This window comes from Ceratotherium simum, chromosome 18 (genome assembly GCF_057802395.1).
Source record: "Ceratotherium simum simum isolate JZ-2026a chromosome 18, ASM5780239v1, whole genome shotgun sequence".
Taxonomy (NCBI): Eukaryota; Metazoa; Chordata; class Mammalia; order Perissodactyla; family Rhinocerotidae; genus Ceratotherium; species Ceratotherium simum.
This window is the reverse complement of record NC_141917.1, coordinates 36,334,561-36,349,509: the sequence shown is the minus strand read 5'-3', so window position 1 is coordinate 36,349,509 and position 14,949 is coordinate 36,334,561.

Below are 14,949 nucleotides of genomic sequence, written 5' to 3'. Positions count from 1 at the left end.
CGTGCAAAATGGATCCTGTCTTTTCTTTATTCAAAACTTTCTTGGCTTGCTATCAGTACCAAGATAAAATTTAAGCTTATTAACTACATATAAAAGGCCCTGAAGAATTTGAATCCTTCCTTAATTGACAGTAGCTCTCCCTACTATGTTCCATAGAGTTGCTCCACACTCACGCACATTCTATTTCACATTTCAATAACATGCCTCTCCCTTTTTGCCCATGTGGAAACCTCCTATTGCTCCTTCAAGACTCTGTTCAAAAATCACTCCTCTCTCAAGTCTTTCTGAGCCTCTAAATACAGTGTTTCCCAGATTCCTTTTCCCCACTTACTTGATTTTATTTAATAATTTGCTAGTTCCATGAGGCTGAGGCCACGGATGTCTAATGTTTCTCTATGTCTCCGGGACATAGGAAAATTTAAGTGCACAATAAATGTCCGATGACTGACTATACGTGATGTGTGTATGTCTTGAAGATCTGCAACCTGTTTCAAACATTAAAGTTAGTCAATAAAATGGGTGGAAGGAAAATTGATAAAGGATTCAAAAAGACTGCAACTTTTAGACCCAGGGCTATCACTTGCGGCCACATGACTTTGGTCGAGTTATGGAATGAGCGAATTGGAATTGAAAGGCCCAGAGAAATTATATAATCTATTCTATCCCTGATGTCCCTGAGCCTTAGAGTTTTCATTTATATAACGAATGAACATAATAACATTCTTCTTATATATCTGAATTTTTCTGACAATAAAATAAGGCTGTGTGTAGGAAAGTTCCTTTAAATTTAGAAATGCTATATAGATGTAAAGAGTTTTTATTTCTTCATATTTAACCACGTAAGTTACTCTTATTTTTAAAATATTCCATAATTCAATCAAGGCGTTTATAGAAAGAATTACTGGCCCTTACCTGTTGGTACATTCTTAGCTCAAAATCTAATAAATAAGAAATAATCATATATTTACATGAGATTTTAAAAGTATGTATCCTCAGTTTCAGGTTAATCAAATCATACTTAATTGGAAACAGAATATCTGCATTCTAGATGCTTTCCAGAGAACAAAACAAACTCCCTGATGCCAAATCTTTCAAAAATTAAAAACAAAATAATTTATTTACTATTGATCTGGATTATATGGCCAATGTAATAAAACGCTGGATATACATGAAGTAAAAATATTGAAATAAAGGATAAATTTTTATTGTTATCTGAAATTAATATATTTGTATGCTAGAAAGGCCGAGAAAACCTGCTCAAAATCTATTAAAATTAACAAGAGAATTAACAAAGTGGCTAGATATAAGATAAATACCTTGAAAAAGAATGCAAGTTTATTTATCAGCAATGACAATAGATAATATATGGGAAATGACTGTAAACCAAACATATAAAATAGTTAGAAATACACCTACTTAGAAAAAAGTGAGAAAAAAACAGAAATAATTCTACAAAACTTTTAAGTAGAGAAATACGCAATGTTCTTAGATGAAGCACTGAATAAAAGAGGTGCCTTTTTTAAATAAACAAAATGGTAGAAATATATTCCAAACAAAATCTCAGTAGGACTTTTTGAGAGATTGGGGAGAGGCAGAACTTGGCAAAATGATTCTCAAGTTCTTCTGAGAGAATATTGAACAAGATTAACTATGAATCTTTTATTTTGAAGAGAAATTTGATGAACTCACCTTAGCAGGTATTAAAACAAATTACAAAACTACAATTAATAAAGTAGAGTGGTAGTGTTATAAGAATAGACTAATCTTAGTTGAGAACAGTGGAAAAAAAGTGTCACACAGATAATTGCTTAAATAATATATTCTCTGTGAAACTTTCATCAACTGGTACAAGCAAATTGTTCTCATCTTCTTCTGTGTTCTTCTATCATTTTGTATTTGGCTGGCTTGTATAAAATCATAAATATTCAATCACTTTTACTACAAAAAAGACAAATTTATGTTATCTATTGCAGCCCTTTATACTTGGGTATTGCAATTAGTATTTTACATGTTTGTCTTACACTGTGATTTCCCTAAAATCAGAAAACTTTTTTTATTTATCCATGTATCCCCAGCATCTAGGCAGTACCTAGTCTCTTGTAACAGCATAAAAAACATTTAATTCACTAAATACTTTTTTAAATATTAAAAAAATAATTGGTGTGGCTCTAGCATTTGAGTACATCATTTCTTAATAAATACAAACATCTTCTAGAAATCAAGATAGTCACTGACCCAAATCTGTCTTAAGCATTTTTACTACACATTAAATATTTGATAGAAATAAGATGATGGTGAGAAATCAGAGAAACCAAACCAATAAAAAAGATCAGAGATAGAAACTAGGCTTTCCATCTATAACCAGTCTAGCAATATCAATATGATTGGAAACCAGGGTCCTTCTCCTATATTTTACATGACAAATATTTCAGCTGTAAACTTCATATTTTCAACTAAAATGCAGATTTACTGTTAAAGATATTAAGAGTTACTACTAAAATCTCTAATTAATTTGGATGTTTTAAAATGTCGATCATCACCACTGCTATATCTTTTATTTGGAAAAACATAAATCCCATAACCATTCCCATTAAAGAAAGGAATTTAAACCTCAAAAACCTAACTGTATTTAAGCAATATTAAGGAAAGGAATTTTGACTTAACAGACATGAAGATAATAAACCCTAATTTTATAGAGCTATGCTTGGCTTTGAATCTTATTACGTCAAAGAAAATGAAAACTAATAAGATATTGCAATAAAGTCTACATGATTATAGACAAACATTTTGGCAAGAAATGATTGTGTGTGTTTGCTTAGGCAACACCAATATAATATCAAAATGGTATCCCTGTGGCTACCACTCCCAATTAAATATTTGTTAAATTCTGCCTTTTAAGTAAAAAAATTCTCTTATGTTAATGGAAGGTCTCCTGACCAAATTTTCATTCTCCTGACCAAACTCTCATTTGCCTTCATTTACAGTCAAAGCAGTTAGCCAAAATGTGCTGCAAAAACCTGAGTAAAAAAGTGTGGGAGAAATTATACTAATGTTGCAAATAAGATTAACAGTCATTGAAAGTGGTTACTTTTTCCTTTGATAACAGAAACCTAAGAAATAATTTCCTTTAGATGTAAAACTGGTGGTGATTTAACAATTAGTAACACAGAAATTACAAATTATACTAAATGAATTAGTTTGCTAAAAATGTATCCAGAAAGGAAGCTGAATTTTAGAATCCAAACTTGGATCACAGATTCCTGCAAATGTATCAGGATACTGGTTTGATACATTATATAACAAAATGTGTAAGTCTTTTTATCCTTAGTCTTATTTTTTTTTTTTAAAAAAAGGAGAGGATTTTAACAGAGTTCTTTACAGATCACCACCTAAAATAAGTGATCTCTGTGAAAGCACCTATTATGAATCTGCCAATAAAATGAAATGCCAGTGTAGAGAAGACGCCATACTACCTGAAGCACTGTCTTGCTGGCCATTCTTTCAATTCTGCAAAGTTCTAAAATTACTTACAGGCTCCAAAAAAAGAAAGAAAACACTCTATGGGACATTGGGTCACAGAGTTTCAGTTTCACAAGGCCACTAGCTACAACCCCAAAGTCTTTGGTTAGAAAGGGCTGTGTTTCTTTAACTTTCTTTATACTGTGCCCAACCCAATGCAGTGAGCATGAGGATGCTTTATCAGGTCTTCAGGGCAACAGTGAGCAAAATTAAGCTGTGAAACGTTTTCTGTCTTCTGTAGTTCAGTTTTTATAAATACATTTTTTAAAATAAATGTTAAAGTAGCTAATATTTTGTCTTCATTTTAACTAATTTATCTTTTTTGTGTAAGGCAGCTATGTAATGATCTTTGTAGTATAACTGGTACATTCTGTAATAAGTGCCATATTTACATGTGAAAAGTATCTTATTCTTTCTGTGAGCATTTGGAGACTTTGCATGAGGCATATTCTAAGCTGCAGCCTTACTCTCAAACTATGTTGCTATTAAAAGTTCTTTTCAGAGTCAAAAAGTCAACCTTATAACTCCAAACTCTTTTGTCTCCCTGCCTATATTAACTCTAATATTCTGATGCTTACAGAACTTCTGTCTTCTGGTAGGTGAGTTGTTGGAAAGGAAATTCTTAAAATTAACAACCCCCAAATCTTAGACCTTGAGCTTACAAATATGAAAGAACACTGTTGCCAAATTGACACCAGTCACAAAAGACTTTGAAAATTAATTCAAAAAGAGTTTGCACATGTTGTCAAATCCCTGAATAATATTGCCCTGATCCAAGTGAGCCATTATGGAGGAGTCGGAAATCTCCTATAACAAGCAAATGATTATGGGTGGAATGAGTTGAGTTGATTGGAACAGACATTTGACATCTGGGCATACTTCCCCATGTCTTGAATAAAGAGATAGTTCATGTTTTCTGAAAATCCAACTACTATTTCCTGCAAGCACTTTCCCTTCGGCAGATTTACCATGGAGGGTGGGCAGCCTAAGACCATCTCTATCCGTCATAGTACATGGTAAAGGTCACCCTGTGGATGCTCCACATTCACATTTTAGAAGGATATGTAGACTCATATAAAAGGCAATCTGAAGATTAGAGGGCAGTTATATTCCTGCTTCTTCATTGTCTGGAAGATGCAGCATTGGTTTACACACCAGCTACCCAGACATAAAACTCAAATCTTCTTCTAGTGTATGCACATTGAACCACCTCATTTTCCTTCCAGCCACTCCCAGAACATTGGCACAAAAGTGATTTTTATCATCAGCCACATTTTGCATTTTTTTCTGCCAACAAACATACAACTTTTCAGAGAGATATCTCATCACTCCATGGAAAAGTGGAGCAAAAGAATAAATAAAACCTTACTAAAATATCTGGCAAGCCTACAGTGGCCAACCTGCAGCCCTCTCCTATGATCCTTACATGATCAGTGAAGAGTAATGCAGTCAATAAGGCCAAAGAAAGAAAAAACATGCTCTGGCTTTGAAATTCAGATAAGGTGGTTTTATGGTTTTAATTACATTGTAATAACTACATAGAAGTAAATAGACTCTTCCTGTTTTAAGTTAGGTGAACATCTGTCGTAAATAACTCCAATGCTCTTTTTTTTTGTAAACTAATTACACAATAGACCCTATAAATTCATGGAGTGTTAGGATGTAGAATTTAATTATATAATTCACTTAACCAAAGTTTTGCTCTTACTTCAGTGCAGTTCACCATTTCTCCATTTTCACAAGATGAAGCAGGAATGTGTTACACAATGCCCACGTGAATTTCAGGTTAGAAAGGAAAGGAAAGAAAAGCTTTGTGACTGCACTTTCCTGCCTCTCTCTTTTTCCTGAACAAAGTGAACTAATGCCATTTATTCTGAAGAGAAGCTAAAGTAATCACTCAATTTAAAAATACACTATTTTTAAGTCACTTAACCTGTAAGTGGTGTGCTTTTCTGAGTTCTGTGGGAAGGATAAGTAAGAGTTGATTGATTCATTCATTTATTATTCATAAATCAGTACTCATTCATCATGTACCGTATGCCAGAAAATAGATTATGTGCTAGAACTATAAAGAAAGACAGAAATTCTCATTGTGTTGGGACAAATATTATAGGTTAGTGGAGTATGTTCTATAAAGGATATATGTACAAAATATTCTGGGATCCCAATGAAGCTACTCCTGGGAGAGTCAGAAGAGCCTTCAGAAAGGTCACATATGAGGCACTTCTTTGAGCTGATTGCAAGGTGCAGAGGCTCAGTATGTGTTGACCCAAAGAGACATTTTTTTGTATAGATTCACATTAACTAGAATTAGAACTAGGAAGTCACCTGGAACCAAAAAATCCCCAAGTACCAACAATCTTCTCTGTCCTTTTCTAAGGGACTCATAGCCTGATGACCGCTTTGTCTCTCTGCTTCATGGCCCTCTCCCAACTGACAGTTCTGTTACTATAGACTGATCACTTACTATTGATAGTCAATCCTATCCGTATTTTCTAGTCCAGATCCTAGAGGGTACCCAAGTGTTGGACAGAACCCTTCATACAAGTCTACTTCATAGCTGCCAGCCAACCTGAAGATGGACTATTTTGGGGTTTAGTCCACTCCTGATCCAGTCACTAGCATCCCCTACACAAGGACCACCCATATTGTGTTATTGAGTTGGGCACTAAGGAGCAAGGCAATTTTTCCTAAAAGGGCAAGTTGAAGGTGGTAGGCATTGAGATCTGTACAGTTATAAAGCATAAACATGAGTTTGCCATGTAGATAAGGTTAGAAATGTTATATCTAAGCAACACTGTCTATATAGATATGAAGATATAACAATAACAATGATGATGATAATTATTATTTATGAAACGTCTACTATGCTCCAGTTACTGTGATAAGTACTTTACATATATCAAGCCTAATACTGAAAATAATTGAGTGAATCATGTCCAGAATTTCCATTGACTTGAGGATAAAACAGATGTTCAGAGAAATTAGGTAACTTGCTGAAGGCCATATCATTTATAATTGTCAAATCCAGGATTCGAATCTGGGTATACCTGACCCTCAAAATCTGTGCCTTTCCACTGCTCCATGCTGATTCTTTGGAGCCTTGAAAGAACTTGCTGCATTTATGTGATTGCAGACTTGGCTTTAATAAGAGTAACAGAAAGTTAAATCAGAGTAATAAAAGTGAGTCACTTTTTGAACATCTTTGATGATTATCCTAATAGTTTGCCTTTGTCCTATAGAAGTGTCCTGGAAAGTGACAAAACAGCAGGATGGACAGAGACTCACAGTAGAGAGACTTAGGAGGCAAGTGAACTATAGTTCCAGTGAGCAACTTAAATGTCTGTAGTAAAGCAGCTGCCATGGGGCAACTGAGGAGGGAAAAGATTTGGAGATTTTGGAAGTGAAGGAAAGTGAGTGGAATGCCAACATTGATGGGACAGGGAGAGGAGGAGAAGCAAATGAAAGAATTTGAGAAAGAGTATTCAGCAAGAGAGGAAAGAATAATATCATGGAACCCAGGAGAGGACAGTGTTTTGAGACAGTGAGAGTGGTCAAGAGCTTTAAAGGATGTCGGGTGGTCCATCGGAACAAGGACCTAAATGGAAAGCTGGTAACAAACAAAATAAACTACTTCCCATTGGGATGATTAGGAAACATTAAGTAAAGGAATTGCTAAAAGTACTTACAATTACCTCTCCCATCTAGTAATCAGGAAAATTTCCCTCTCAAAGTCAAGGTTATTTGTGTAGAAATTACTGATCCTTCAGTGATGAAAATCTTCCTCCAGAGCAATGGAACCATAGGCTATGCTATTGAAGGAAAGCTCTGTGCAGGGAGTATGTTAAGACACAGCTCCAAGTTCAGTGTATCCTATTCCAGGCCGAGGGTCAACTGGGTCCAAATTTCACATATTTTCTCTCCAAAAGTTATTGTATGTTAAGCCCTCAAAATTAATAGTCAACAAGATCTACCTTCTGATTCCAAAAGCTTCCAGAATATTATCCAAATAATGAAATACTTGGAATGACTTGAGAAACTAATATTGAAGTTTTATTGATTAAGAAGACAAATGGCTATTTCAGTGCATATTCTTTGTTATTCTTCTCACATAGAGTAGATCCATAGGATATTTTTAAGTTTTCAACCCTTCATACGTTCATATCTCTCCTTATGGGGTGTTGGGAGGGTGAAGGGGGATTGAGATAGTCATTAGTGCTGTTCACCAAACACGTCTCTCCTTCCAGAAACACAGCAGGATTGCAATTTTTTGCTCCCTTGTAGTTTTGTGTGGTCATATGACTTACCTTAGCAAATGAAATGCGACAAATATCAGTCTGGGAGCAAGCTTAAAGAACTAGTACACAACTTACCATGCTCTTGCTTTCTTCGCCACAGCACCTGGCAAGTTTCCAGATGGTGCTGCTCTCTCAGCCCGGCATCTAAGTGAGAACAACATAGGCTAGTCATGAGCAAGAAATAATTACTGTTGCTTAAAGCTACCGAGATATTGGTGTTGTTTGTTACTATAGAATAATCTAGTTTGCCTGAATGGATATAGTGTGTGGTTTTTGCAGTGGTGAGGAAGATGTAGGAGAGGTATAAGGAGGAAGGTTTGGCAGAATTTCACCACCACAAATTGAACTCACAATTAGTGCTGACTTTATCTATTCATGAAAGGTAGATCCTGAATGAATAGCCACATAGGACTGGGAGGGAAAAACACACAGGTTAGGCCAGTATAAAAGGCCAATGCAGGCTACCTTGGGTAGCCACCACAACACCCAAATATTACCTGCATTGGAAGAGACTCATCATGTAACTTCTTACAACCACAAGGGGACAAGAACCAAATTCTACATCTTGCCTAAAGATGGCCTGTGATAACACCATGGAGAAGTAGCAGCTCTCACAGATTTTATGGGGTTGATCTGGAACACCAAGGATTGCTTAGGGCCTATAAGTCTTCCAACTTCAATTGATTTTTATCAGTTAGTAAGGATAAATTTTACTCTTGGCATCAAAATTGGCAAGAATAGTTTCACCCAAAGGCAACACTTTTTTATCACATAGTTAAAAATACACACATTTGTTTGACAGTTTCTTAGTTGCACGTGGGTATAATGCATTTAAAAATTTTGAAGGCTAATTTCTTTTTAAAGCTTTGGAGGAAATTGCGAATTTACGAAATGTCATGTTAGTGTTAAAGGAAGTTAATATATTTAGTTCTAAGAAGTAATGGAGTAAATATCCAACAATAGGTACTAATTAAATAAATAGGATAAATATACATTACACACTATTTGAAATGATTAAAATACTTATATACATACAAAAAACTTCTGCAAACAAAATATTTGCCTCTAGCAGTCATTGTACAAATTTTTTGTTTTCTTGTCTATTTTCTGAACATAAATTGCCTGTGAAAATATCAGATTTCTTTAAAGAGAGAAATAGTGTAAATGGGCTATCAATAGTATTTAATAAGAGGAAAGTATTTACTCTTTTAGCCAGCCTTAGTGGTCTAGTGGTTAAGATCTGGTGCTTTTACCGCCATAGCCCAGGTTCATTTCCCCATCAGGGAACCACACCACCCATCTGTCAGTTGTCATACTGTGGTGGCTGCGTGTTGCTGTGATGCTGAAAGCTATGCCACTGGTATTTCAAATCCCAGCAGGGTCAGCCATGGTGGACAGGTTTCAGGGGAGCTTCCAGACTCAGACAGACTAGGAAGAAGGACCTGACCACCCACTGCCAAAAAAATTGGCCATGAAAACCCTATGAATAGCAGTGGAGCATTGTCTATTATAGTGCCAGAAGGTGAGAGGATGGCGCAAAAAGACAAGGCAGGGTTCTGATCTGCAGTACACAGTGTCGCTAGGAGTCTACTCCACACACTAACAACAAATTTACTCTTTTAGAATAACTGAATAACTGTGAGATGCATTGCTGGTACAAGGGAAACAAAATGTAATAATATGTGAAAAGTTTATAAGCTAACTTGTAATTCATTCCAGAGCAACTACTAAAGTTTAGAGGCAAGCGTTCTAAATTTACTTAGAAGATTCCTAAGGGATCTATGTCATGTCATAAACCAACCCTATAAATTCTGTAGCATATTGCAGCATCTGTAGTGTGTCCAAATAGTGAAATATTTGGTTCATATTTGATAGAATTATCCATAATTAGCTTTAAATCCCCTTGTACTAGATAAAGGAAATTTACCCCAAGTGGAGCTGTTTCATACCCTGAACATTGAGGCTAAAAAGCCCCCGAAACAAAAATAAATAGTTCTCCCCAGAATTTATAGTCCTAATTATTATAACCTTCTCCTTTTCTTTTCTAGACCCCACCCTCCAACTCCTTCGACCTGTACCTCTAATCTTGACACAGTTTTATCTGAAATGGAGCTAACAAGAATAAAATATAGTGCCAAGAGAATTAATGAGTCCTGAGTTAAACAGCCAGAAGTCCATTTTTCTACTGCTACCGAAATGTATATAAGTACCATCTATATAAATTTAATCTACATTTCATTAATATATAACACATTATTTATATTGGATATGTATGAATATAAAGAAATACTGTATATCAAATATTTAATAAATATCAACACATTAATTATATCAAATAAGTATTTAACATTAAAGTGTAATATTTAAACATAATAGATCACAAGTATCCCAGAACAATGTTTGGTATATGGCAGGCATCCAATAAATATTTGCTGAACATGTAGCTGACTGAGTTAATAAACTTCAAATCCATAAATTAATTCATATCTATGAAAAAGTAAGCCTTTAATTTCAAATATCTATCTGAAGATGTTTAAAGGGTAAAACTATTATTGCCTATGAGCCATTTTTAAAACAATGTGAAAGGACTACATATATGTTATAGCAAACATGGGAGATTCCTTTTAATTTTAAAGCACTGTGGGGACATTCAAATTAGAGATCTTAAAAAAAAGTATGTAACTTGACTAGATTTGAAGTAGCTTAAATAAGATTAAGTAGCTAAACTAGGTGCAGGATTAACTTAAAAAGAACAAATCTTTCGCTATTCTTTGAGGTGGGCCCTAAACGAGTGCTCACTGAATAAATTATTATTGTAACACGTAGATCAATCCCAAGAAAGAAAATATGGAATCAACATGTTTGGTGCTGTTCAGATAATGAACAATCACTCATATGTGATTAGAAATGCTTTAGCTATTGGGAGTTGTTGGATCTTTATATTGGGATTCCTTGTTTCTGAGATTAGACATAAGTCTCACTTACACATATACCAAATTATCACATTGTACACCTCAAATTTACACAATGTTATATGTCAATTATATCTCAATAAAACTGGAAAAAAAGAAAGAGAAAAGTCTTACTTAACTAAATAGAATCTTCAATTAGCCACTTTTTTCCCCCCAATTTAGGTCAGGGAGACACACAGAAAGAAAACAAGCTGATATCTGTGCTTTTTTTTTTTTTTTTCTTTTTTTTGTAAGGTAACATTCAGTGTATAACCTGAAGTCAACACAGGCTTGGATTAAGCCTTTATGACTTCCCCAACCACAATCACATCACAATATGCAATGATAACTGAAGTATGTAGCAATGACCCTGGATTCTGTAAGAGCAAGAAAAACTTAATTCAAGGTCATTGCGCTCTGTTCATTAAGACATAAAAAAATAGATTTTTATATCTTAAGATTTACAGCATCAAATGTTTAAAAAATATTTTTATTCAACTAATCAGAAAATCCCAATAACCAAGATATTTAATTCCCCAGCCATTCTGATTAGTCGAGTTAATTTGCAACAACTCAAATCTTTGCATTAAAGTTTACACTTCCTATCAGTATTTTCTTTCCAGAATACCATCTGCTGCTGCTTAATTCCATCACCAGACCAGCTTTTGGGTTTTCTTCTGAAAGCAGTAGTGAGTTAACAGAGACTGTAGCAAATTCTCTCGGAGTATGTTCTGAGAAATCTCTCAAAATCATAAAATCATCAATCACATATAAGAAATGACATGAACATTTTTGCAAGGGATGTTTTTCTATTTTTAGAAAAGTGTATTTTCTAGGATTAAGATAGAGGAGGAGATATCATATCAAAGAAGATCTTTGCTTTTGTAATTATATTTAGTTTTTAATAAACTGCATAGTAAGGTAAACAATTTTCAATTTTACTGAGCACATTTCCAAACAGCCATAATTACACAGAATATTAGAAATAAAATAACTTTAGTAATTAATAGTGCCAAATTCAAACACGTTTATATTGGCAGAACCTGACAATGAGTAATTTAGAATGAAAAATATACTAATATATTTGTCAAAGAAAACAACCTTCAAATGCATCACTAATACAGAAATCCCATGATCTGACAATAATTAATAAATGTCTCCACAGAGCAAGTCATGATTCAAAATATCAGACTACCCTAAAATAAAGATGACAAATCCTACGTCAAACGGATGTTATCCCATTCAAAAACCTAAAAGTGATCCTTGATTCTTCTCTTTCTCTCACCTTACATATCACAAAGACCTGATGATTTTACCCCCTAAATCTCTCTCCGCCGCCATCACCTTCTCTATTCCATCCACTTCCCTCCATCTCCGTCACCACCAACATAGTTCATCTTTCCTGACACCTCTACCTCTCCTCTGCTGAAATAGACAACCAGTTTACATAAATCTGAAATAGACTGGTTTACATAAATCTACTCTTGCCCATCCAGTGTGATCTGTGAAAAATAATTTGATTGTCATCTATCCCATGGTTGACCCTCTCCCTTGCTTGAATTATTTTAATTGCTCCCCATTGCATTTATAATAAGAATAAACATTCTTAGCATGGCCTAGGAGGACAACTATTTCTAAAGCTTCGTCATCTTTTCCTTCCTCCCTATGTCCTGGCCACACTAGTACATTTTAGGTCTCATTTACGTGTTGTGTGGACTCACACTGAGGACTTGGCACATGCTGTTCTCCCTACTGGAATTCCATTTCCACCCCTATTTATCTAAATAACCCCTACTGAGTTGTCATTTATCAGCTCAATCATCACTTCTTCACTTACTTCACCTTCCTAACAGGGTCAGATCCTTCCATCACATGCATTCAAAGTACCACCCATCTGTCACTAATGGTTCTCCTCACAGTTGCAATTTTAAACTTAATTGTGTGATTATTTGGTTAATATCTCCCTCACTATTAGAATAAATTCCATTAGAGCAAGGACCACATCTGGTTTCTTCACCCCTGAGTCTTTGACTTATCACACACTAGGTATTTAATTAATATTCGTTGAAGAAACGAAGAATGAAGGAAAATCTTCATCTTGACACAGACTCCAGTGACACTTCAGTTGCTCAAAACATTTTCAAAACTCTTCTTTTATAATTATTTACAGAATGTACACATTCATACAGTTTTCTTGTTCATTTACCTGCCCTAACCCTCTAGAAGAATACAACAATTTATGCTACTATTAAATCAGAAACACACACACATATATATATACATAATAATTGCATCTGCCAAATTAGGATTTAATTGCTAAACTATTGAAATTTTAGCATGGAAAAATCTTTAATGATTTTAAACAAGATTTATTTTCCCAATAGTTGTTTGCTTTGCTTAAATGGAAGGAGGAGAGAAGAAATTAACTTTATTGAGTTCATATAAAGTGCCAGACATCATGACAGGTTTCACATATTTTCTTATGTTAATTGTGCCAAGTAGGCAGAATTTTCACAGTTTTATAGATGAGGAAACTGAGGCTCAGAGAATTTAGGTATCTTCTTCAAAGTTGCATGACCAGTAACTGATCATTTCAAATTATTAATTAGAATTATATAATTCTAAATTTCTTACTCTAAAAAAAAGTTAGGATTTTCCCATAACATGCAATCAAATCAATTCTGAAACAATGAGGATTATAGGTCAGCATTGTCACTTATTTTTCAAAACATATTATTTTTCCCTTTGATAATTTCATCTGGCAAAATATATTAAGCAATTATGACATATTTGTAGTCATAAGACATATTTAGCAAACAAGAGAAGGAGTAACAGTGGCCACCAAATTTTGGTTTATGCATAATATTCTCCCTGTGATTTATATTCCTATTCATTAACATATAGTTTAAATTTTGGCTTTTCAGTGAGTTGTAGTCAAAGGACATTAAAATACATTTCAAATAAAAATTAGTGTCTTCTATATTCATGTGCTTCAATGGGGAGAAAGTGTTTTGATGAAATTCAATCTATTTTCATAAATCTTGGCACTTTTATGTACGTATACACTTAGGGCTAGGGTGGGTTTCAGGAAAACTGGCATTCTCTTACTGCTATTTTCCAAAACTTTCTGTTTCTGATGAAAACTAAAAATGAGTTATGCAAGAAAAATATTAAATAAAATTCTCTTGGACATCTGAAAGCTTTACCATATTTATTACTAAATACATTTAATAATTCATGGAATAAGTTCAGAAAATAAGGTGGTAACTTGGATTTTACCAAAAGCAAAAGAATAGTTAAAGGTTTATTTTGAAATATATGGCAGATCTAGTCTTACACTACTTAGAAAATATCTAGAAAAAAATTTTCTTTTTCTGATGCCTCTCAGCACCATAGACATGTCCACTAACAAAAGAAAAAGTTATTGACCATGTGATACAATAATGTCAACATTTTCACATTTCAAAAATGGTAAATATTTTGTACCATAGAGCAAATAATAAGTCATATAATCAATAGAGAACATTAATTTTTGAGTTAACAGATAAATATTTTTTCTTCATTCTTATTTTTTAAACTATAGACCACAACATGGACCATGAAAGATGGAAAATATAAGCCGTACTTATAAAGAGATTACATTAAATAAATTCTAAGGAAAATCCACTTCAGTAATGGTGGTGTGAGGAGCTCTGCAGACCCTCTCCCCGGTAAAACAACGAAAACTGGCCAATGTTATTTAAAAAATCATTTAAAGTTGTTTTATGAAAATTGTCCAAAGGGTATCCAGCAATTGAAGAAAGATTTATTCAAGAAAATCTAACAAATTTAGTGAGAACAGTGAAAGTCTGTGCACTTGAGCCATGATCCACACCCTCTTCCCTTCCTCAGCTCAGCAAGACAAAAGCACCAGTCTAGGCTGATGTGGCCAAGAAAATGGAACTGCTTCTCCCTCCATCTCCCAGTGAAGGGCCACAGTATCTCTCCAGTAGAGGTAGACCACGAGAATTTATCATTTTCCTTCCCCTGTTACAGAGGCTAAAGTCCAGGCAAGCATCGCCCAAAAGTTGAGGGATTCTTTCATCCGCCCAGGTCCCTACCTCAGGGTAGAGCCTACCTTTACCTTACAAATAAAAAATACTGGGACCCAGATCACTCTTTCTCCAGCTAGGTTATAGGGC